This window comes from Hemicordylus capensis, chromosome 1, assembly GCF_027244095.1.
Source record: "Hemicordylus capensis ecotype Gifberg chromosome 1, rHemCap1.1.pri, whole genome shotgun sequence".
Classification (NCBI taxonomy): Eukaryota; Metazoa; Chordata; class Lepidosauria; order Squamata; family Cordylidae; genus Hemicordylus; species Hemicordylus capensis.
Window position 1 is genome coordinate 364,804,370 of NC_069657.1, and position 22,063 is coordinate 364,826,432.

At 41.3% G+C, this 22,063-nt stretch overlaps 1 protein-coding gene across 5 annotated transcripts in view; it reads left to right on the plus strand.

The window, feature by feature from the left end:
- TIAM2 (TIAM Rac1 associated GEF 2) overlaps positions 1–22,063 on the plus strand; it is a 243,443-nt gene that overhangs the window by 32,744 nt on the left and 188,636 nt on the right. For 3 of the 5 annotated variants that reach the window (XM_053293460.1, XM_053293483.1, XM_053293471.1), the window contains exon 2: positions 12,284–12,399. The exons of 1 other annotated variant lie outside the window; for it this stretch is intronic. The gene's annotated coding sequence lies outside the window, so the exon portion shown is untranslated. Of the gene's footprint in view, positions 1–569; positions 879–12,283; positions 12,400–22,063 lie in introns of those variants that run through there. One more of the 5 variants, XM_053293468.1, reaches the window with a different exon arrangement.

The following is a 22,063-nucleotide window of genomic DNA, read 5'->3' on the forward strand; positions in this document are numbered from 1 at the left end:
CGCTGCACCATTTAAGGTGCTATCCTCCTCCGTACACGGCTATTATTTCTTGCCCTCTAATCCACACTGCTACCATTTCCCTCTTCACTTTCATTTCATACCTTGCAAAGAAAACCATTTGAAATCATTTGAAAACCTTGAATCTTGGAAGCGGAATAAATTATGTAAAGCCATATATAACACATTTGTTGAATTTACACACACACCCCCCCGCTAGTGATTGGGAAATCATGCATGGATTTAGGAGAGGTAGTGATTTGTTAGTATCTGAACCTCTCTTTCTACTTTGTTATAATTCACTGGCTCAAAGATGTTCCCTAGATGACAGTTGGTAGGCCCTTATTGTGTCCTTTGAAAAGTAGAAATAGTCCGGCATATTTTCTTGAACAGTTTGTCTTGAGTTTTGAGCTGAAATAGGTTTCCCTCCTCCCCAATCAATCTTTTTATTTGTTTCCTTGAACATTTGTCTCCTTTTTCATATTGAATTGACTCTTCTTGAAGGTTGCGACAAACCCTAACTCGGATTTATTTTCCTTCATATTTTAAGCCAAGTGGAGCCAAGCAAAGATGAGCCACAGCCTCTGCTGATTTAAACACCACCACCACAGTCCAGCGTTGGTGGTATAGGAAGAGAATCAGGTGTCTGTGACTTCAGTGTAATAGCAAGCAAATTCAGTTGAATATTCTCCTTTAGTTCTGTGGCCCATTTCTGTCACCCCCATGACGCCTTTAGAAACACATTTTTGGAGATGAAAATGTTTCCTTTCAGAGGGAAGCGGAGATCAGTGAAAATTGCCCACTTCAGCATGACTGCCCACGTTGCTTTACTCTGGAATGCAGCAAATGTGCAGGTGTTTCCTTTGCTACACATATGCTCCGTAAGTAAGGATGTTGATTAATAACCTTAAACACTAACAAGTTTATAAAGGCCTGTTACACTAACAGAGTACATGATTAAATAGGCTTATGTTTGGAAGCTAGATTAATATTGTGAACAAACTTATTTTAGCCTCAGTTTTAAAATGTTATGTAGGTGATCTTAGTAGGTTTCTTGAATGACCGTGGAAAAAGAAATGTGGCGATTCAAGTAAAACTATATAGTATGGCTAGTTCACGCATCTTAAAATGCAAAGTGTACATATTTGTGTGTGATCTTATTGTTATCTGGCGAGAGGAATTATCCATTATTTTTCCTTGAATTAAAAGCACATTTTAAGTTGTTTTTCATAGGATATTTTTTAAGATCAAGCTCATTTTAGTCACAGGAGTTTGAAAAATAATTTCTGCTTGCCACCACATTAGCTCATGGATTGGGAAACATCAATCCAATAATGTTCCATTATGGAACTTGGAAAGAAAGAAAGAAATCAAAACAAATCCATTATTTTTGGAAGAAATGCCATTCTGTCACTTTTTAAAAATTGTATTTCTTCTTTTAAATTCCATATTCATTTAAGCAACCAGGCTCGATTCCGAAACTGTTGAAACACATAATGACTAGTACATCTGGCCACTGCGTAGAAGTGATTAACTTCGGGTCGTTAACCAAACAGCCAGGGTTGGGTGGAGTAAACACATGTCCTGGCTTCTGCCCTTGCACTGAAGTTCTCTGGACCTGAAAACCATCTGAGCATCACACACAGCGCAAAAACAGAGGGGGAGGGGGGCAGGAGAAGGGAGAAGTGGGGGGAGCCTTAAGCAGCGAGTACCAGCAAGCTGTCCCTTGTACAGCTGCTTTTTGAAAGTGAATGAGGCCTCAAGGCATCTTTTCTTAGTGCATTGCGTTAAGCAGATGTCCCATCATTGCACAGCATGTACATCAGCTTGTGTCCATTTTGATAGAAGGAAGGGGGAAAGGCACATTTATTTATTTCATTTATATACCACCTATCCACAAATAGCTCAGGGCAGTGCACAGTCAGATATAAAACCATTTAAAGTAGAAATAAAACCATTTAAAGTTTTGACATAAAACTAATAGAACTAAAAGAACAGGCATCCGGGCTACCCTGGAGACCAATTTGGTTGCTGCATTTTGGACTAACTGAAGTTTCCAGGCTGTGAACAAAGGCAGCCTTATGTAGAATGCATTGCAGTAGTCCAACCTGGAGGTTAATAGTTGATGCATCACTGTTTTGAGGTCATTCTCTTCAAGGAACATTCACAGTACCTTCTAGGCTGTGTTCACAAAACCCCCAATATATAAATCTTTGTCAAAAAATGATTGCTTGGTGCAGCGGGGAAATGCTTGACTAACAAGCAGAAGGTTGCCAGTTTGAATCCCTGCTGGTACTATATCGGGCAGCAGCAATATAGGAAGATGCTGAAAGTCATCATCTCACTCTGCGTGGGAGGAGGCAATGGTAACCCCCTCCTGTACTCTACCAAAGACAACCTCTGTAGGCACCAGGAGTTGAAATCAACTTGACTGCACACTTTACCTTTAGGGTGAGTCTGGAAACAGATGCACTGTAGCTATCCCATAATAGTTGTTAAGCTTTCATAACTACATGAGGAAATGGCTGCCTGTAGCCAACACATTCTAAATCTGCCATTCCCTGAATGGGGAATGACATGGTAATGCTTGGCTTCTTGTGTAGCTGGAGGCTGCTGTGGCATCTCTCTGTGCCATTGCAATCACTATATGGCAAACATTTATAATCAGCTGTTGGTTGATTCCTGATTGTCTGTTTCCACCCCAAATCTTCAAGACTTGTTTCAAATCTTCAAGACTTTGCTGGCAAAGTTGCACCAGTGAACCTTGGGTACAGCTTTCCAGGGAAGTAAGGTTTAGGGTTGAACAGCTGCAGCATATAATATCCATAGTGCTGAATACCTTTGGTAGCAAATCCCCTTTGAGCCACTTTACACTTGCTATTTCTCCCACATAGACACCTTTTGTACCACAGAGGTGTTGCATGAAGCACCCCTTATTTTAGAAGCTGTAAGATGTGCAGCAGATGGGACAATTGTGTTATCTGAGCTATTATGTTTTCTAAGTTGTTGTTTTGTTATACTTTTTTGCTTAACTCATCACTGTGTTACTATGGGGTTGTTGTGTGCTCAGGGAGAAGTCAGCATCTTGCCAAGGGAAATTGGGCAGTGTAGTGAATCTATCTTATTGAATGGTCCATGATATATATCCCACCCCCTTCACACTATGAAGTCACTCTTGTCACTTTGGATGCATAAAACTGGCTTTAAGTAGGTGTAAATGTAATTTACTCTCCCATTTGCTGTACTATACTGAATAAAAATGCCTCACTGAAGTTCTAGCTAATGTTAAATGTGCTATCACTTTTGTGGCTTCTAACTTCTGCATTATTATTATGTCCTTTTTAATGTTCTAGTTTTGAATCTGTTTTTACACTGATCACAGATTATACATTGATCTGGCTAACTGATCTATTAACTGCATCCAGAAGGCTAACCTGTACTGTTAGTCTATAGCAGCAAAAACAGAATCCTGTGGCATGCCCTTCAGGTACCACAACACCTGAGTTGATCTATTAAGTTATTGCAAGTGACCACTTCAGTCATATATTATTAGTGATGTTGGTGTGTGCAGTCTTGACAAGTGCGGGGAACTGTGAGAGTTGTGTCTGGCCCTTACATGTCCGTGCAGGAACTGCTAGTTCAGAACACCAATACTAAGACCTAATTTGGACTTTATAGGTTGCAAAATGTGACAAAGCATAGGTTGCAAGAGTCTAGTGCTTGTGCCTTGCAAAAACACCACTCAGCTCTTGGCAGTTATGGGCTGGTTCATATGTTCAAAGGAATGTCCCCTTACTGGTAAATCTCAGCTCAACAAGCTGTGCGTGCTTCTGTCGAGTGTGTTGTGTGGGTTCCAAAAGCCTCTCAATCCCAGATTTGTGCTATGACTGACCAACATTTAACCAGGATCGACCAATGGAGTTCTATTTCAGATTAACGATCCTGGTCAAACGGTGGTCAGTCACAGCATAAATCTGGAAGTGGGAGAGTTTTTTGCAGCCCATATGACATGCTGTATGCCATTGACATGGCATGCCTCTGTGATTTTGGATTTGCTGCTAATAAATCATTGCTTAGATCCTGTGAACTGGCCCTGTGTAGCTTACTGTGAACCAAAAGCTCTGGAGCAGAGTTGGCTGTGTGAGTCTTGCTATGAATGTTACTTAGCAACCCATCAGGAGCACAAGTGATTTGTACTTCTGCAAGCCATGTTTTCTTTTTGATTGATTAAGTGCCATCAAGTCAGTGTCAACTTTTAGCAACCACATAGATAGATTCTCTCCAGGATGATCTGTCTTCAGCTTGGCCTTTAAGGTCTCTCAGTGGTGCATTCATTGCTGTCATAATCAAGTCCATAGACCTTGCTGCTGGTCACCCTCTTCTTTCCTTCCCTTCCACTTTTCCCAGCTTTATGGACTTCTCAAAGGAGCTGAGTTTTCACATAATGTGTCCAAAGTATGATAGTTTGAGCCTGGTCATTTGTACCTTGAGTGAAAATTCTGGATTGATTTGTTCTTTGATCTATTTGTTTGTTTTCCTGGCTGTCCATGGTATCCTCAAAAGTCTTCTCCAGCACCAAAGTTCAAAAACGTCAATACTTTTTCTGTCTTCTTCAAAGTCCAGCTTTTGCATCCATAGAGTGTCACAGGAAAAACCATTTTCCAAACTATTCTAATCTTTGTAGGTATAGACACGTCACAGCATCTAAATATCCTTTCCAAGGGATTCATTGCAACCCTACCAAAGGATATAGTGGTGAACAATAATTTCCTTCACTGTTGATGGACTGTCTTAAAAGGCAAAATCTATCCACCACCAAGGCTTTTCTGTAGTCACTAAAGCACATATTGACTTCTTTTTGGTATTCTTTGGCTTTCTCAATTATCCAGCGTGCATTGGCAATGATGTCTCTTGTTCCTTGGCCTTTTCTGAAACTAGCTAGAACATCCAGCATTTCCCTTTCCATGTGGGGCTCTAATCTGCGTTGGATGATCCTGAGCATTATATTGCTAGCATGTGAAATTAAGGATATTGTGCGATGGTTTGCGCAAACTGTTAAGTCTCCTTTCTTTGGTATGGGTATGTAGACTGACCTCTTCCAACCTGTTGGCCGTTGTGTCATTCTCCAAATTTGCTGACATAGTTTGGTTAGAGCCTTGACTGTTTCTTTTTCTGTTGCCTGCCATATTTCTGTAGCTATTCCATCAATTCCTGAAGCCTTCCGTCTTGGTAATAACCGGAGTGCTGATCTAACTTCATCTTCCTGTACTAGAGGTTTTTTGCAAGTAGGGAATATCTTCAAGAGTATCTTGGATGTTGACGGTGTTTTCTTTAGAATGCTCCAAAAGACCTGAGTGCTTCTGTTACTTAACTATTTGAAGCTGATATGGGAATACCTTGCCTGTTTGTATAAGTAATGGTAGCATGGTATGCTAAGAAAAGCGAGTGAGAGAGCACCTTCTAATTGGAGCTGCTGTGCAGCTGTCTGCCTGCTTTCTTTGTAGTCCTAAAGGGCTAGTTTGCGCTTTTCAAGTTAAAAGGGAGAATTTGAGAGTCATGAGCATAGCCTCCATACTGCAGCCCTTCATTACACATAGATATATGTATCCATTACACGCAGATATAGCCCCGTCTTTGCTGCAGAACATCAGCTGAGGCAGTGGTGGAGGAAAGGAGTAGCAGTGCAGGCATAATGGCCAACCACCCTGATCATTTACCTAAAAGGCTGAGATAGTAACATTTTTCTAAGGAGTATCCTTATACGTTCCCTCTGCTTTTGCCTAATGTCATGCTGAAAACCACTATTCTAGAGTATGTCCAGAAACCCTTGTTATTTTAAACTGTTGCTCAGTAACTAGATGGATGCCTGTGTGCTTGCCTGTGTGCTATAGGATTGAAAATCCCTCATGTGTATGTGGGCATGGATGTTTTTCTTCTCACAAATTTTAACCATAAGCGGACATGCTTCTAAAATTGTACTCTTGGTGTGGTGCCACATATATTAACTCCATTTTTACAATAAATCTAACACATTCCTCATTTGTAGCTTTCCAGCAGCTTTAACTGAAATATTCTGGTTGCATTTTGAAGACAAGAACGCAATGCTGTAATGTCCTGTTGTTTTGTAATAGTGTTGTAATGGTTGGTATTTTGAGTGTTTGATCACATTCTACTGAGAAATGGAAAGTTGTTTTTGCTTTTGAGGAACAATGTCTAACAGAAACACAAATTGTTTTCTTATAATGGCTGGGAACAAATAATATCTCTCAAATCTTATTACTCATGCTTCCTTCTGGGTGTGATTTCTAGCATGGTATTAGTATACACTAGTTTCTGTACTGCCTTGTACTATCAAGACAAAGTTCTACTTTTTCCTGAAATCCTAGGTAATTATCTGTTAAACCCTTCTGGAATAGATTCCAGGTCCAAAGGACTGAAATTGACATGGAAAATGATATATAAATTTTCTGTCAACTTTTGAGAATAAATATATTTTATGAACCTTTCCCACAAATACTGCATAATGTAAAGATGGTTTAATCTAAATGTCAGCCCAGTACTATTAATTGGCTTTAGCTGTTGCCCTGTAAATAGACCAGATTATTCCAGAGGTTCCAGTTTAAACTTTGATTTCCTAAGTCCTGGCATGCAGTGGTGTCAAAAGCATAATAAATTTAACTTGCCTCTAACCTCCATCGATATCCAGCTTAACCTTTATGATACCAATAAATTAGAAGCTTTCATTTAAAATATATATTAAAATCTTTCCTTTTGGTTATTAACAGCAGTGACTGCAAATAGGGAGTACACAATTTATATACAACAAAAAGAAGAGCACAAGTATGCAGATCAACTTCCTAAAAATACAAAGTAAAATATAAAATTTAAATTACTCTTCCAGCATAAAAACTCCTGGGAGATTGTCTTATCCGAATGAAACAGAGGATCAATAACAGCTGGGAGGGTTCCACAAGCAATGCAAAAGCAGCTGACGACAAAATATATTTATTCCAATGCATTTCAAAAAGAATCTTTCTCAAGGAATGTCTATAAACAAGGTGGACATTGTGTATATTGCAAATACAACAAAAAGATGTCCTTTTGGGATTCCACTAATTAACAAGAGTATTGTGTACTTGGATTTACCACTTGTGTTAGTCAAGGGGTCGTCTGTGTGATAAGATGTCCATGTGCTTTAATGTATGTAGGGATGACAACATGAAAATTGAAGATCAGGATTGGTAAACATTATAATAATATAAAACAGCAAAGAGAAATGGAATCTCTTGTCAAACATTATTTACAATGTGAACATGTTCTGGACACCATTGAACAGGTTACCTCTGGAGAGACGAAAGAAATGTTAAAAAAGAACCTTCTTACAACAGAAGCTGATTGGCTTTTAAAACTTGTTATCATAATTCCTAATGGGCTAAATGAAAGCATAGATTATATGTGTCTGGTAAACTAATTCCTCTGTTTTCTTTGAATATTTTGTATATCTATGGCGGGTCACCCTGGCCCTTTGGGTTTTGTGTCTTGCAGGGACAGCATTGTGTTTGGTTTCAGTAATACTGGTGGCCCTCGTTATTCAGTTTTGCATATCTGCAGTTGGGCAACACATACCCGACCTCATTATCCGCACTATGCGGCTTTGCATATCTGTGGTTGTGCAGTTCTGCCCTTTTGGCAACGCAGTTCTACCCTTACATGGTCGTGTTCTTGCTGCAAGAGGAGTTTGGAGGAGGACAGTGGAGTGCTTTGGTCTGCATGCTTAGGGTTTTTTGTGCTTCTAAACGCCATTTTGGGTAGCATTTTGTGGCATTTGATATCCTTAGGGAGCGATTGGGAGCCTTCAGGAGCCTTTGCTCTGGAGCGTTTGGGGGCTTTATGAATTCATTTCTGTGGAGCTTCTTGGAGCCATTTTCTGGAGCCTCTTGCAGCATTGTGCTGCCCTCATAAGATGCTAATTATAGTTTTTATACATTTAGTTTTAATGTTGATGAAAATTTGTTTAATAAAAAATTTCTTCACCTGGGTACAGTGTATGCAGGTACACTGGCTGACATCCTAACTAATAATGCATGTGTTAGGAGGCTCTGCCCTTCAGTGATGTGTTCTCTTGTCTTATAGATTGCTTCTGGAACATGGATAGAGTTGGGAAGCTTCACCTGCTTATGCAACAAGCAAGATTGGGGACGGGGGACTTGTACACAGGCCCCTGTCACATCCCTTCAGGGCCTCCTAACATGTGCACTTCATTAGTTAGGATGTCAGCTAGTGCACCTGGACACACTATAGCCAGGTGAAGAATGGAGAGCTAAGGATGGAATATGAGTCTTCATTACCTCACCTCTACCTTCGTGTGTGTGTGTGTGTGTGTGTGTGTGTGTGTGTGCACGCGCACACAAATTCATGTGCAAATGTTGGGGCATGGGACAGTGCGTATGTGTGTGTGATGGTGCACATCCCTTCTGCCCTTTCCACAGTGAGTATTTATTAGCTCCCGCTTGTGTTGTCTAATTGAGAAAATTTCCTTTTCCAAGTGGATTTTAGGTTTTTAGGATTAAATTTATGAGCAGTAGACCTTGCTATTTCCATGAGCTTGGCCTTTTGGTTTGTTTGTTTGTTTTTAACACTGACAGATTTTAGCAGCTGCAAAGAGATTGTGTTTGGATGGCTGTATGACCAAGTGATATTGTCAGCACTGTAGTGGTATTAAATATTTATTATTTAATTGGTATGTGTAAACTGCTTTTGTTAACTTCTGTTGAAAAGTGGTACAGGTGGACGTCATCACACGTGGTACACGTGTCGGGCAATGGAGATCCAACCTAGGTATATGTGGTTAAACAAAGGGTTAAAATCCATGTATCCACAGTTCCTAGGTGGCCAGAAATCACCTCAAAGGTGATTTCTGTCCACCATTTTGATGAAAGGGGTCATTTTTTGGCTCATTTGTTTTTTTAAAAAACCCTGTGATATTTTGTGGAAGAGCAGCTAAATTGTGGGCATGGGGGGGTGGCATTTTTTGACAGCTTGAGAATTGGAGAGCATGGTGCATTCCTTTTTTGCTCCTATTCTACGTTAATTAAAAAAAAACCCTTTTCCTGCCTTTTTTTGCCCTCCAAGAACCTAAGCCCACAATTCCCATTCTCTCAGTTCCTCGTTATCCACGATTTTGTTATCCACGGTATCAGCCAAGAACAGAATCCCTGTAGATGATGAGGTCTAACTGTATACCAGTAGTAGTAGTAGTAGTAAATACTAGTAAATACTCTAGCAGTAGTAACTTGGAATACACACTTTCTTCCTTCAGGTAACTTTAGATTGTTCATCTGTCTGTGACAAAGAGCATATAGTATTTGTTTCATCTACAAATTCTTTTAGTACTCTTCTGTTTCTACACTCTTTTCCCTTTGCTGGCAAACAGGCTAAGTTCAGGTGCTAACTCTCTGTAATACATTTAACACCAGTATTCATTGACAAGAAATACATGATGTTTATTTTTAAAATATCAGGTTTTTAAAGGGCTCAATTATATTTCATGTTCCACTCTCCTGGACTTTGAAGGAAACGTTCATTTTAAAACAGACCCATCTTCTTTCAGTGTGTAACTATTGAACAAATAAAAATCTGCTACAACAAGGTTCTAAATCCTGGTAAGAAGTTGTTGAAAAGTAGGTGTGTTCATTCCAGTTTCATATGTGATGCATCCAACATCATGTTCTGCCAACTGGAAAATGACTAAGTTGGTACTGAATGAAAAACTTCATTTAGCTACTTAAAGGTTTATTATTCAAGCCACTTTATTTGGGAAACGAAGCAGAGTGGTTATGTCGTCTCTCAGTTTAGTTATTATCAAAAAGATGATAGAGAAGAGGACCAAAGAGACCACTTGCTTCCTAGACAAGAAAACCTGCAAGGATAGGCACTGTAAGTGAAATGCCAGGAGTGGTTTTCTGTCTTGAGATTCTGCTGTTGAGATTATTTTTCCTGTAATCCAGAAAAGTGTGAACAGGCCAGCTATACCAAGCATGGTGTGGGCACCCCAAATAGATGTGATACTTTCCCCTATGTATTATGCCACTGTTGGTTGTGTTACCTTGGAAAAGGAGGAACCCAACACATGCATTGCTGGCATGGAAAGGAGCCATGTCATGAACTCTTCCATGTGATCTTATTATTTTTTTTAATGTTTTAAAACTTTTTTTTAAAAAATGCCTGTGAGTCACTTTGAACATTGTGCTGAAAAAGTAGGATACAAATTATTTAATAATTAAATGAATAATATATTTTTCTGTATAAACTGCTTTGAGAATTTTTAAATTGAAAAGTAGTATATAAATATTTGTAATAACAATAGCCATTATCTTGGGCTTCCAGTGTGGCAGGCATGGCAATAATAGGACATAGCCTGCAGTCCCTCTAATTTTTTAAAGCTCTGTGCAGAATTAGTTTTGTTCTGGGCGGTAGTACCGAGGCACTGTGTGCGCACATGCATTCAGAGTGGGGCCTTCCTAATTCAACCTGAGCGGGATCTAAAATTAACTGAGTGGACATCAGAAAACTTGTGAGCGTGCACATGTCTTAGAGGGAACAGTGGCCCACAGCAATATAGGAGTAATGAGAAGGGCTACTCTCGCTATAGTATGTGGTGCGGTGCTACTGCTAAAACAAAGTAATTCTGGCCCTATGAGCTGCTTTTGGTGGGGGCTGCTTGGATGCCATATCAAAGTGTTGGTGCAGATGTTCTATCAGCCACCTAACTCCTGACAGACTGCTCTGTGCGAGCAGTTACTACTCAAGTAAGCAGGATAACTTTTGATAGGGTGTTCATGTAAGTTGGAGCAGATGCTTCTGAGAGTCATATTTTGCATGCTGAGGATGTGAATATCTCTTATTTATGAAAGCAGCTGCTTTGACTCGCATGAATTTTCTTATAAAACGTCACAATGTTCATATTAGTATACCATTTGTGTGACTAGTTACTTGTGAGGTTTTTTTTGGCTAACGTATTGTCACTATTGGTGTTAAACTGCTTTGAGGAAGACAGGAGTATTAGTAAAGCAAAAACATTTCTGTTAAATTCTTCATCGGACTACTTCTGCCTAATTTATTGTGTAACTAGTAATTTTAAGCCCGTTAAAATAACGGGCACTAGCAGGGTTGTGTAGCTTTTCACATGTATGTATGGAGCTTTAGTCGGTTTGGGGGGGGGTGCTTGTGTGTTACTTTGTGTGCCGTTTGATGTGTTTGCCGCCCAGAGTGTTGTCCGCTGATCCCGCCTCTACCCTCCCCGCGGCATGGCCGGTCCTCCTGCCGCTGCCTCTACCCTCCCCCCGGCTTGCCCAGTCGTGTTGCCTCGGCGTGTCTGTGGCTGGCCTGGACCCGCTGCCGCCGCCCAGAGTGTTGCCTGCTGATCCCGCCTCTACCCTCCCCGCGGCATGGCTGGTCCTCTTGCTGCCGCCTCTACCCTCCCCCCGGCTTGTCTGGTTGTGTGGAGCCGCCGCCGCCGCCCAGAGTGTTGTCCACCGATCCCGCCTCTACCCTCCCCGCGGCATGGCCGGTCCTGTTGCCGCCGCCTCTACCCTCCCCGCGGCTTGTCTGGTCGCGTTGCGGCTGCCAACATGGCCGCCTGGTGCCGGCGGTCATGTCTCCCTCGGCGTGTTCTGGGCATGCGCTCCGCACATGCCCAGAACAGCCGAGGGAGACACGGACGCACACAATCCAACGAAGACACGGACGCACGCCAGGGACTTTATTATAGAGGATTCAAGATCTTACTTGCAGCTGACTAGCTTATTCTCTTGCATGCTCTCTTTCCCCCCGCCCTGCCCCAAGAATGTAGGTTCCTTTGGAAAGGAGAATACAAACGACTTGCTAGTAAGGAATCAACCTCCATTTTACATCACAGCCACTTTACCTTCCAGAAGCATCTGCCAGGCAAGGCATGCCACTGAAGGATGATGTCTGAAATTAACCCGCCCTCATATCAGATAAACTGGGAGGCTGGAAAGGATTGATTGTTTTCATGATAACTGGCAAGAATGCTGCCCTTGGGTGATTATTTGGTCATTAGCAGAAATGTGTAGCATAACTACCTTTTTATGGTTGATGATTTCCTTACTTAGGGAGGCACACATATCTGTGTTCAAGCAATCTTGGTTTGCTGTTTTGTTAACCAAGCTGTAAAGAGCACTGATTTGAAATACCTGCAAGTGCTGTCAAGTAATTTCTGAATCTGTTCTAAATGCACCCACATTCAAACATTTTCATATTTCAGGAGAGTACTTCATCGGGTGGAGCAGCAAAGACAGTACAACATACTCAAAATACTGAAATGCATCCATTTTATTGATTCAAGAGGCAGTGGAAGAAAGGAAGAGGAAAATTGCCAAGGTTGGTTTTTTCTTAATTTTTTGACTGTAAGAGACTGTAAGAGGGAGAGAGCTTGTATTCACTTAAATCTTGCGTCAAATCATACTAAAATAAATGCAAATCTTTCTGTTGCTATCATCACTGGGTTAGGTGCCTTCACCAGCAGAGTTCTTTCATTCAATTTGTAGCAATGAATGAAACTTCACTAACAAATCTTTAACACAGCACCTAGCTTGTTTGTTTTACTATGTTGAATAGCTCCTATAAACCCTCTCCAAGTACTTGGATATATAGCAGCTGTAGTTCCCACACACAATGAAGGGATGTGCTTGAAGGGTGTTGGGGACATCTGTGCTCTCAGTACATCCCCTTCCTGGTCACATGTGATTGATTGATTAAGTGCCGTCAAGTTGGTGCCGACTCTTAGCAAACACATAGATAGATTCTCTCCCGGATGATCTGTCTTCAACTTGGCGTTTAAGGTCTCTCAGTGGTATATTCATTGCTGTAGTAATAGAGTCCATACACCTTGCAGCTGGTTGCCCTCTTCTTTTCTTCCCTTCAACTTTCCCCAGCATTATGGACTTCTCAAGGGAGCTGGGTTTTCACATAATGTGTCTGAAGTATGATAGTTTGAGCCTGGTCATTTCTGCCTCAAGTGAAAATTCTGGATTGATTTGTTCTAAGATCTATTTGTTTGTTTTCCTGGCTGTTCTTGGTATCCTCAATAGGGATGTGCACGGAACTGGTCCGGAGGCCTTTTATGGGGGGAAAACGGCAGGAGGGGTAAGTGCACCCTCCCCCGCCTTTAAAGGGAGACCGCCCCGAGCGTTGAACCGCACCTCCGCGGTTCCGTGCACAGCACTAATCCTCAAAAGTCTTTTCCAGCACCAAAGTTCAAACACGTCAATACTTTTTCTATCTTGCTTCTTCAGAGTCCAGCTTCTGCATCCGCAGATCATCACGGGAAAAACCATTTTCTGAACGATTCTAATCTTTGTAGGTATAGACACATCACGGCATCTAAATATCCTTTCCAAGGCCTTCATTGCAACTCTACCAAGTGCTTGTCTGTGGCATATTTCTTGACTGCTGGATCCTTTACTATTGATGGTGGATCCTAAAAGGCAGAAGCTATCCACCACTTCAATGAGGCTGGTTGCTGTACCTGTTGTCATCAGTTTAGTTTTCCTTACATTTAGTCGTAGTCCTATTTTTTCTGCAGTTGTCTGAGTTCATCTGATATCCTGGGTTGTATTCCAAATCATGCTTCAGGAGACAGGAAGTAAAGTTCAAAGCTGTTGCTCAATATCCGGTGGTTAGGTAGGAGGCTCCAGAAAACCCCAGTTCCTTTCCTGTCTCGCTTCAGGCAACATTGGATTGAGAGAGCTCCGCTATTTTACCGGCTAAGACTTGTGATTCCTTTGCTCCCTTACTTTCTCTCCCTTTCTTTTCCCCTTCCAGTGTGCAAGGGTGGGAAGGGAGTCATTTTTGGTTACTTTTTCCAAATTACCAGTTTTTTAGTTGTTTAATTCGATCGATTGGCTCCATTTTTTCTTCTGTTCCACTTTACTTTTGTTTTCAGCTCCCCTGCTCCCATGGAGCCCACGCATGCTGGAGACCTCCTAGGAGGCTCCCTTTCAGAGGGAACCCCCTTGAACCAAAATTGGGGACCTCCAGCCCTAAGCCATGTGAGCATGCACTGCATGGTGGCAAATGCTCTCACTCTTCCCCATCACCTGATTCCGGTGGCGTTCCCCAGCCTCCCTCTTCAACGACCATTTCAAGCGTGCCACGTTTTCGCCTTGTAAGGCATACAGGAAAACAAAGCACTCAAAGGGAGAGGACTCTGAGCCCTTCAAAAAGCAGAAATAGGCACAGGAAAAACAAAAGTGTCACAAGAAAAAGATCAAGCCCCCAGTGGCCTGCTTAAGTGAACGCCTACTGCTGCACAGATTTTCAATATACTCCTTCCATCTCTGTTTGATCTTCTCTGAATCAGTTACTATCTTGACTGCTGGATCCTTTGACATCGCTTAACATTCCAATTCGAGGTTGGAACAAGCTCCTGAGTTCAGAGATCTTTTGAAAAACTTTCCTTGTTTTTCCGTGTCTATTTCCATCCTCAGGGTCTTTACAGATGTCGTTGTAGTACTGCTCCCTGTCTCTTCTAAGAGCTTTCTGAAATGCCCTATTAAGTTCCTCCCTGAGGTCTTTATCTTTCTTGACTTTGGTCACATGTGCTGGGGGGCAGATTATTTTAATTGACCCAGGATAGTGCTAATTTTGGGTTCTTCACCTGAGGAGAGCTGCATCATACACTCCATTCCATATTTACTTTTTCTCAGGTCAAATACAGTTATTCTCTTTTATTTTTAACAGTGTTCATATGACATTGTACTTTCATAGGCAAAACTTCAAACCTTGGGTCCAGGTGGTTATTGTGTTTTACCACAATAAGCCATGACTTAACTGGTATGACTTTGGTTGTCTAAACCAAATATAGTTAGATGAAATAAACCATAGTTTCATGTTACATCTGAACAGATTCTATGGTTTACAGATATAAAATGCCAACCATACTTTGTAAAGCTAAACCATGGCTTTCCATTATGTCTGAATCGATGCCACCTTTCAAGCTGTGGTTTGTGAGGCGGTGCCTTGACGTCTTTGTTTGGCAGCCAACCTCGCAAACCCACAGCTTGAAAGGTGGCATCGATTCAGACATAATGGAAACCTGTGGACTAGCTTTACAAAGCATAGCTGATGCTTTGTCTGAATGTAGCCGCAGTGTATAATTCTGCTACATTAGCAAATGCAAAGTTCTTGTGATTCTTTCATTATGATATAATTTTCTTGCAGCTTTCTAGAGGGATAAGATATTATATCCTCCAGTTCTGCTGCTGCTGTTAAGTTTTTATTTAATTGGGATGTTGTGTCACCAGGGAAATGTGAACATCTAATTAAAAGCATTCCAAGAAACTGAATAAAACTTGCAAGTACCATCTGCTAACATTTACAAAAATAATTGGCCAGTGAAGCATTGGGAGACATTTGATTATTTATTAAATTTCACTTGGGTGTGATAATGACTGCAAAAAGCATACCTCACATAGATTTAGGCAGAACCTGTTAGTAGTGCTACAGCTAGTTTAACCTTAATAATTGTTCCATTTCATAGAATCAGTGGAACACAGGAAGCTGCTTTATATTGAGTCAGACTATTGGTCTTTCTAGTTCAGTATTGTCTACACTAACTGGCAGTGGCTTTTCTAAGGTTTCAAGCCAAAGTCTTTCCCAGCTGTACCTGGAGATGCCAGGGATTGAACCTGGGACTTTGTGTATGCAGACATGCGGATGCTTTCCCACTGAGTTAGAGCTCCATCCCCTAAGGGGAATATCTTAGAGTGCTCACATGTAGTTACTCATCCAAACGCAAACCAAGGCAAACCCTGCTTAGCAAAGGGGCAACTCATGCTCTCTACTAAAAGAACTCCCTTCGAACTTCAGAATACAAACAGTTTGATTAAGCATTGACATCCCTCTTCACCTATACAGGATAATTTCTATCATACTACCTATAATATGTTTGTGGCTTTCCATGTGAAGGACTGCTGCATTTATTAATATTGTTTGCTGATTAAAGGATCTGATGTTACTTAATTTCTCCATCTCATCTCATTTCAAATACTTTGTTTTCGTATTTTGTCATACCATGGGTATGAGCAGGTGTGGCGGATTATAGCCTTTGTCTCAGAGCAAGCTCACGTGAGGGGAAGGAAAAATGCTGAATCATCCCTGCTGAGCTTTGTGGCAAAGGCTACTCCTAAAACTCTTTATTCCTGGTAGATTAAAAAATGACTGCCACTACCACCCCTCTTTTCAACAGAACTTAACGCTCTCTGGGCATGGGGTGGAATCCCAGGAAAACTCACTTTCTTTTGCTATTGGAAAAGTGCACAAAATCCTCCATGTGCAAGCCTACAGTTGGTGAGAAAACTGGTAGTTTGCTGAACATCTGAGGATGTGCTTGCACCAGAGTAAGACCCCCTTTCAGCCCCCACCCTTTATCCTGAGTTAAAAACTGCACTTGGAGAGGCTTGTAAAAGGAAAGAACAAAAAGAAAAACAACTTTATTCAAATGCTACAGAATGCTTTTGTCTGAGGCTCTCTCAGCTTTTAGTTACAGGTAAAAATACTCAGTAGGTTACAAGAATACTTCAAAATGCACCTCAGATGATGTTGGGGCGGCACACTTTAAAAATCATGGTTACCCAGTTGCAAGGAACAGGTATATAGGAAAATACAAAAGCACCTTTAAAAGCTTACACAGTCTTTCACAATGCCCTGACTGGATGGGCGAAGGCTAGTGTTTCTTCGTTTAGTTACATTACAGGTAAACAATAATGGATCAGTGTCAGGGATATACAAATCACACACCAAAGAAACAGAAAGTCTAATGCAAAATCTGACTAAACAAACAAACACCCCAGAAGATGTTGGGACGGCACGCTTTAAAAATCATGGTTACCCATGATTTGCAAGGAACAGGTATGTAGGAAAATTTCTTTCCCTAGACTAAACTTCCCGAAGCCAAAGCTTCCTTTGTCTTGAACCCACTAAATCCTGGATGAGAATTCAAGCCCCTGCAATTCTATCATCCTTGAGCTGCAGTCATTCTCCTTGCAGCCATCCTCCCTGACCACATGTGTTGCTCTGCACACACCCAACCTGCTTTTTCTAACAAAGAAACTCCTTCCTCCCAATGTCTCTCTAGTTCCCACCCTCCTGGTGTGCTGATTGGCTGAACTCTGGAGTTCACCAGCCTGTCGGTCAGGACAGGGTTAACTTCTGGTCTACTCTTTGGGGGAAGGGTGGCTGATTGCTATAGCAGGTAATATAATAAAGCAGATAAACCAGGAATATGAGATCTCATAGGATGGGCTTATTTATTACCTATACTTATTTGATCCTTTTATTTAAAACAAAATATTTATCCCCAAACAAGCAAGAGTCTTGTGGCATTTAAAAGGGTAATGGATTTATTCTAGTATAAGCGTTACACCACACTTTTCTGAGTTTTGAAGTGCTACAACATTCTTCATAACTCATAAACGGTCATATTATTCTGGCCATTAAAAGCTAGTTTGTGAAAGCAGGTCTGTATAATACTGCTAGAAAATCTTCAGTTTCAAACTTCAGTTTGAAACTTCTTCAATTGGGAGAAAGTCCCATAGTTCCAGGACATCCACTGATAGCCAGTTCACACTAGATTACTTCCAGCTATAAGTTCTGTATAATAAAGCCCAGACCAGCCCTAGGATAATTAGCACCCTGGGCTAGGAGTGCCTTTAGCACCCTTCTCCCATGGGTAGTTTATTAACTAGGTGGTGATGGCCCAGCTTGCCCATCCCAAAGGCTGTTCCTGATAAAGCCACATGTAACTTATAACATAGGATAAAATATCCATTTCTGTTCTGTTTCATGGGATAAAGTGTCTGTGTACACATAGCAGAAAGCAGCAATGACTCTCTGGGTTCACAATATTTGTGTATGCAGCAAAATATGATGTGTGTGTGTGTTGCTCCTTATGGCATATGAGTAGTATAAGCTAATTTCCAAGATACATTTTTCCTCTGAAGCCGGTAGCAAACCTTGAAAAGGATTATGTTGCATGTGTTAGTTTTGAAATGAGAACCCAAGTACTGTAAACCACAGCTGTAGTGTTAATTATATAATGTATTGTCATCACACTGTGTGTTGAATTGTTGAACTGACCAGAGAGCTGGTCTTGTGGTAGCAAGTTTGACTTGTCTCCTTAGCTAAGCAGGGTCTACCCTGGTTGCATATGAATGGGAGACTAGGAGTGTGAGCACTGTAAGATGTTCCCCTCAGGGGATAGAGCCACTGGCTTCTCCAAGATAGGGCTGAGAGAGATTCCAGCCTGCAATCTTGCTGCCAGTCTGTGGAGACAATACTATTTTTTTTAGTATTTATTTTCATAAAAGCTTACTTTATTGAGTTTCTGATATCTATGAGGTCTAAATTATAGAATAAAATGTTAGGGCTTTAAAGGACATTCCATGCTAAATAAGTTAAACAAACTTGTTCATTTTTTACAGGTAATTGTCAGAGTAATATACACATTCTATTTGTTTGTATTTGTTCTCTGTTTACTATCTCAGATGTCCAAATCTTGTGCATTGCTGTTATGTGCTGATTTACCCTTTCTTTGATTATAGTAATGAACAAATGTAATGTTTGAAGCAAGTTATTTTTTCGTGATGCTGCATACTGCTAGTACCTTACAAATACTGTATTAAAAACCTTTTGCTGAAACCAGTCTTATAGCGGCTATGCAATTAACATGGTCCCCTGCCTGACTTTTCTTTTTCTGTGTTATTTCTGTCGTTTTACTGGCTCTTGAGTAGTCATTGCTAATCCTATTGAGCAGAGTTTTGAATTAGTTTCCTTCACAAATGAGCTGGAATTGCCAAACTCTATTTTCATTTTGCAACCAAAGCTGGAATTGCTGAGCATTGAGGGTGTGTGACCAGCATAATTTGCCTCCACTTCATAACAAGTGCTTTTCAAACTCAGTTCAGATACTGGTTACCTATGATAAGTACACTGAACTGAAGGAGAACACCATTGTGGTGTAGCAGTTAGACTGTTAGAGCATGACTGTGGAGACTTGGGTTCAAAACTCCACTCTACCATGAAGCTCGTTAGGTGACCTTGGGCCAATCTCAGCCTAACCTACCTCACAGGGAGGGGTTCTGAGGACAGATGTCAGAGAGGAGTAATTATGAAATGTTTGATCCTCAAAATGGATAGATCTTCATTACTAAACATGAAGCACTACTAGCTTCCATAGAACAACCATTGAAAAAGAAACAGGATGAGGTTATTCTCATGAGCAGCAGAAACCAGGCTAAGGGAGCCCAGCCCGGTTTCTGCTGTGCATGCGCTGCAACGGGAGCTGTGCGGCTCCCGGCAGCCAGCCCTCTGAAATGCTCCCCCCTGTTAAACGAGGTTAGCAGCATGCACTGTGTGTTGCTATGGCTCCACGCCATGATGACTCACGAGTAGACCCCTGACGGGGAGGCTACAACAAGCCTCCCCCGCATTGGAGGGCTCCCCAGAATACCCCACACATTCTCAGCTGAGGTTTTACAGTATATATGAATTGTCTGACTATATTTTTTTAATGATAGAGAAGTACTGTATTATTTTTAAGACAATTTTTTAAAGTAAACTCTCTTCCTCCTCAGGAAGATTGGATGTTCCTAAAATGTGGAATTTTACCTAATGATGGTAGCATCTTGTAGTTCTTTCTGCAAAAATGTCAGTGGTTAAGCATCTGTATTTTCTGTTATGCAGCATTTTGCTTATGTAGCACAGACTTGCAAAATTCCCAAGTGACAGGCTTTTCTGCCTTCAACTTATTTATCATTTATCATATTTTTATACCACCGGATATGTATATCTCTAGGCAGTGTACACAATTTAAAATAATATTTAAAAGTCAACACAGATTAAAATGCACAGATTTGCAAGATTATCAAGTGACAGGCTTTTCTGCCTTGTAAAACTAGCAAAACTCTTTCAAGGAAACTTCATGCAGACCTTCTGGGTAGGTTGTGACTCGTGCAAGACAACCCTGTGAAGGCTGTCTTGGGTTTATTCTTGGCTATTTCTCTCTCTGCTCCAGATCCATTCACTGAATATTGCTGTTTTGTTTGTTGTGTAACAGGTGAAAACACACATTTTCTCAAGCTTTTTAGCTGAAATTAATTTTAAACTGTTGAATTGTTTTTATCCTATGAATTTGTTTTAACACTTTTATTCTGTGAAATTGTTTTGTTTTTACTTTGTTTTGTATTTGTTTTAAATTGTATACACCGCCTAGAGATACACACATATTTATTTATTGATCATATAGGTGGCATATAAACATGATAAATAAATAGTCCAGTTTAGACATCATGGTTTGGCTGCTGTGAGCACCCTGGAGGTTAACAGCCTCCACCCTCTTCCATACTAATTCTTTCTTCCCTTTTCTGGTTTCCTGTGATATCCAGTCATGGGAGGAGACCCAGTCTTGTAGTAGCAAGCATTGACTTGTCCCCTTAGCTAAGCAGGGCTCACCCTGGTTGCATATGAAAGGGAGACTAGAAGTGTGAGCATAGAAGTGTGACTCTCTGGCTTCACAATATTTGTGTATGCAGCAAAATAAGATGTACGTGTGTTGCCCCTTATACCATATGTGTAGTATAAGCTAATTTCCAAGCTACAAGCTGGTAGTAAACCCTGAAAAGGATTACCGTATTTTATGGACTATAAGACTCGCTTTTTTCCTCGAAAAATATCCGCCAAAATTCAGGAGCGTCTTATATGTTTTAACAGTTTAATATGTTAAAACTCTGAAAAACTGGATTAAAATTAAGGTGCGTCTTATAGTCCGTAGCGTCTTATAGTCCGTAAAATACGGTATATTGTATGTGTTAGTTTTGAAATCAGGACCCAAGTACTGTAAACCACAGCTGTAGTGTTAATTATATAATTTGTTTAATATTGTCATCACACTGTGTGTTGAATTGTTGAACTGACCAGAGGAGAGCTGGTCTTGTGGTAGCAAGCATGACTTGTCCCCTTAGCTAAGCAGGTTGCATATGAATGGAAGGCTGGAAGTGTAAGATCTGTAAGATATCCCCCTTAGGGGATGGAGCTGCTCTGGGAAGAGCAGGAGGTTCCAGGTTCCCTCTCTGGCATCTCCAAGATAGGGCTGAGAGAGGTTCCTGCCTGCAACCTTGGAGAAGCCGCTGCCAGTCTGTGTAGACAGTACTGAGCTAGGTGGAACAATGGTCTGACTCGGTGAGGCTATTCTCACAATGGGGGAAAATGGGGAGTGCATCCCTGTTTCCCCCCATCATGAGAACCACTTGGTTCATGGGTGAGCCCAATAGTTCCCCGGCAGCTAGTCCATCTACCAACCACTGCCCTTAAGTGAGGTTAATGGAACAAGTGATCCGTTAATCTTTTTTTGTTGATTGTGTGCCTCTGTGCCGCAGTGACGTGAGTAGACCCCAACCGGTCAGCTACAACCAGTCTCCTGGGCTTGGGGGTCTCCCGAGAATGCCCCATGCACTTGTGTGGGGCATCCTGGGACTTCCGGGGGCCAGGTGGCCCCTGATTCCCTGCCACCCCTACCAGCTCTGTGACGGAGCTGGTAGTCGTGTGGGCAGCTGATCTGGCCACCTGGAGAGGAGACAGTAATCATCTGTGGGGAGGTAAGTGCTTTCGGGCTTCCTCCTCGCAGAAGAGGGTAGCCTCCTGCAGTGATCGTGAGGATCGCTTTGGTATATGGCAGCTTCTTATGCTCCTATGTAATCAAATTAGGGTTACTGTAACCAAGAATTTTCTCAAAAGCATAATTTGGGAGGCAATGTTAACCATCTTTTGCCCAGTTTGGATGGCACAGCTCATTATAGTTTTAGCAAACCAGGGAAAGAAGAGAACTGGTATGTAGCAGGAGAGGAGGGAGCAGATTAACCCACAGGATGTTAATATTTTGCAAAACTAGAGATTTTTTTCTGACCTCTGGAGACAGCCTACAATCACACCAGTGAAAATTACATTGAGAACACATTTTCTGCCACATTAATACCAGATTGATTTTTGT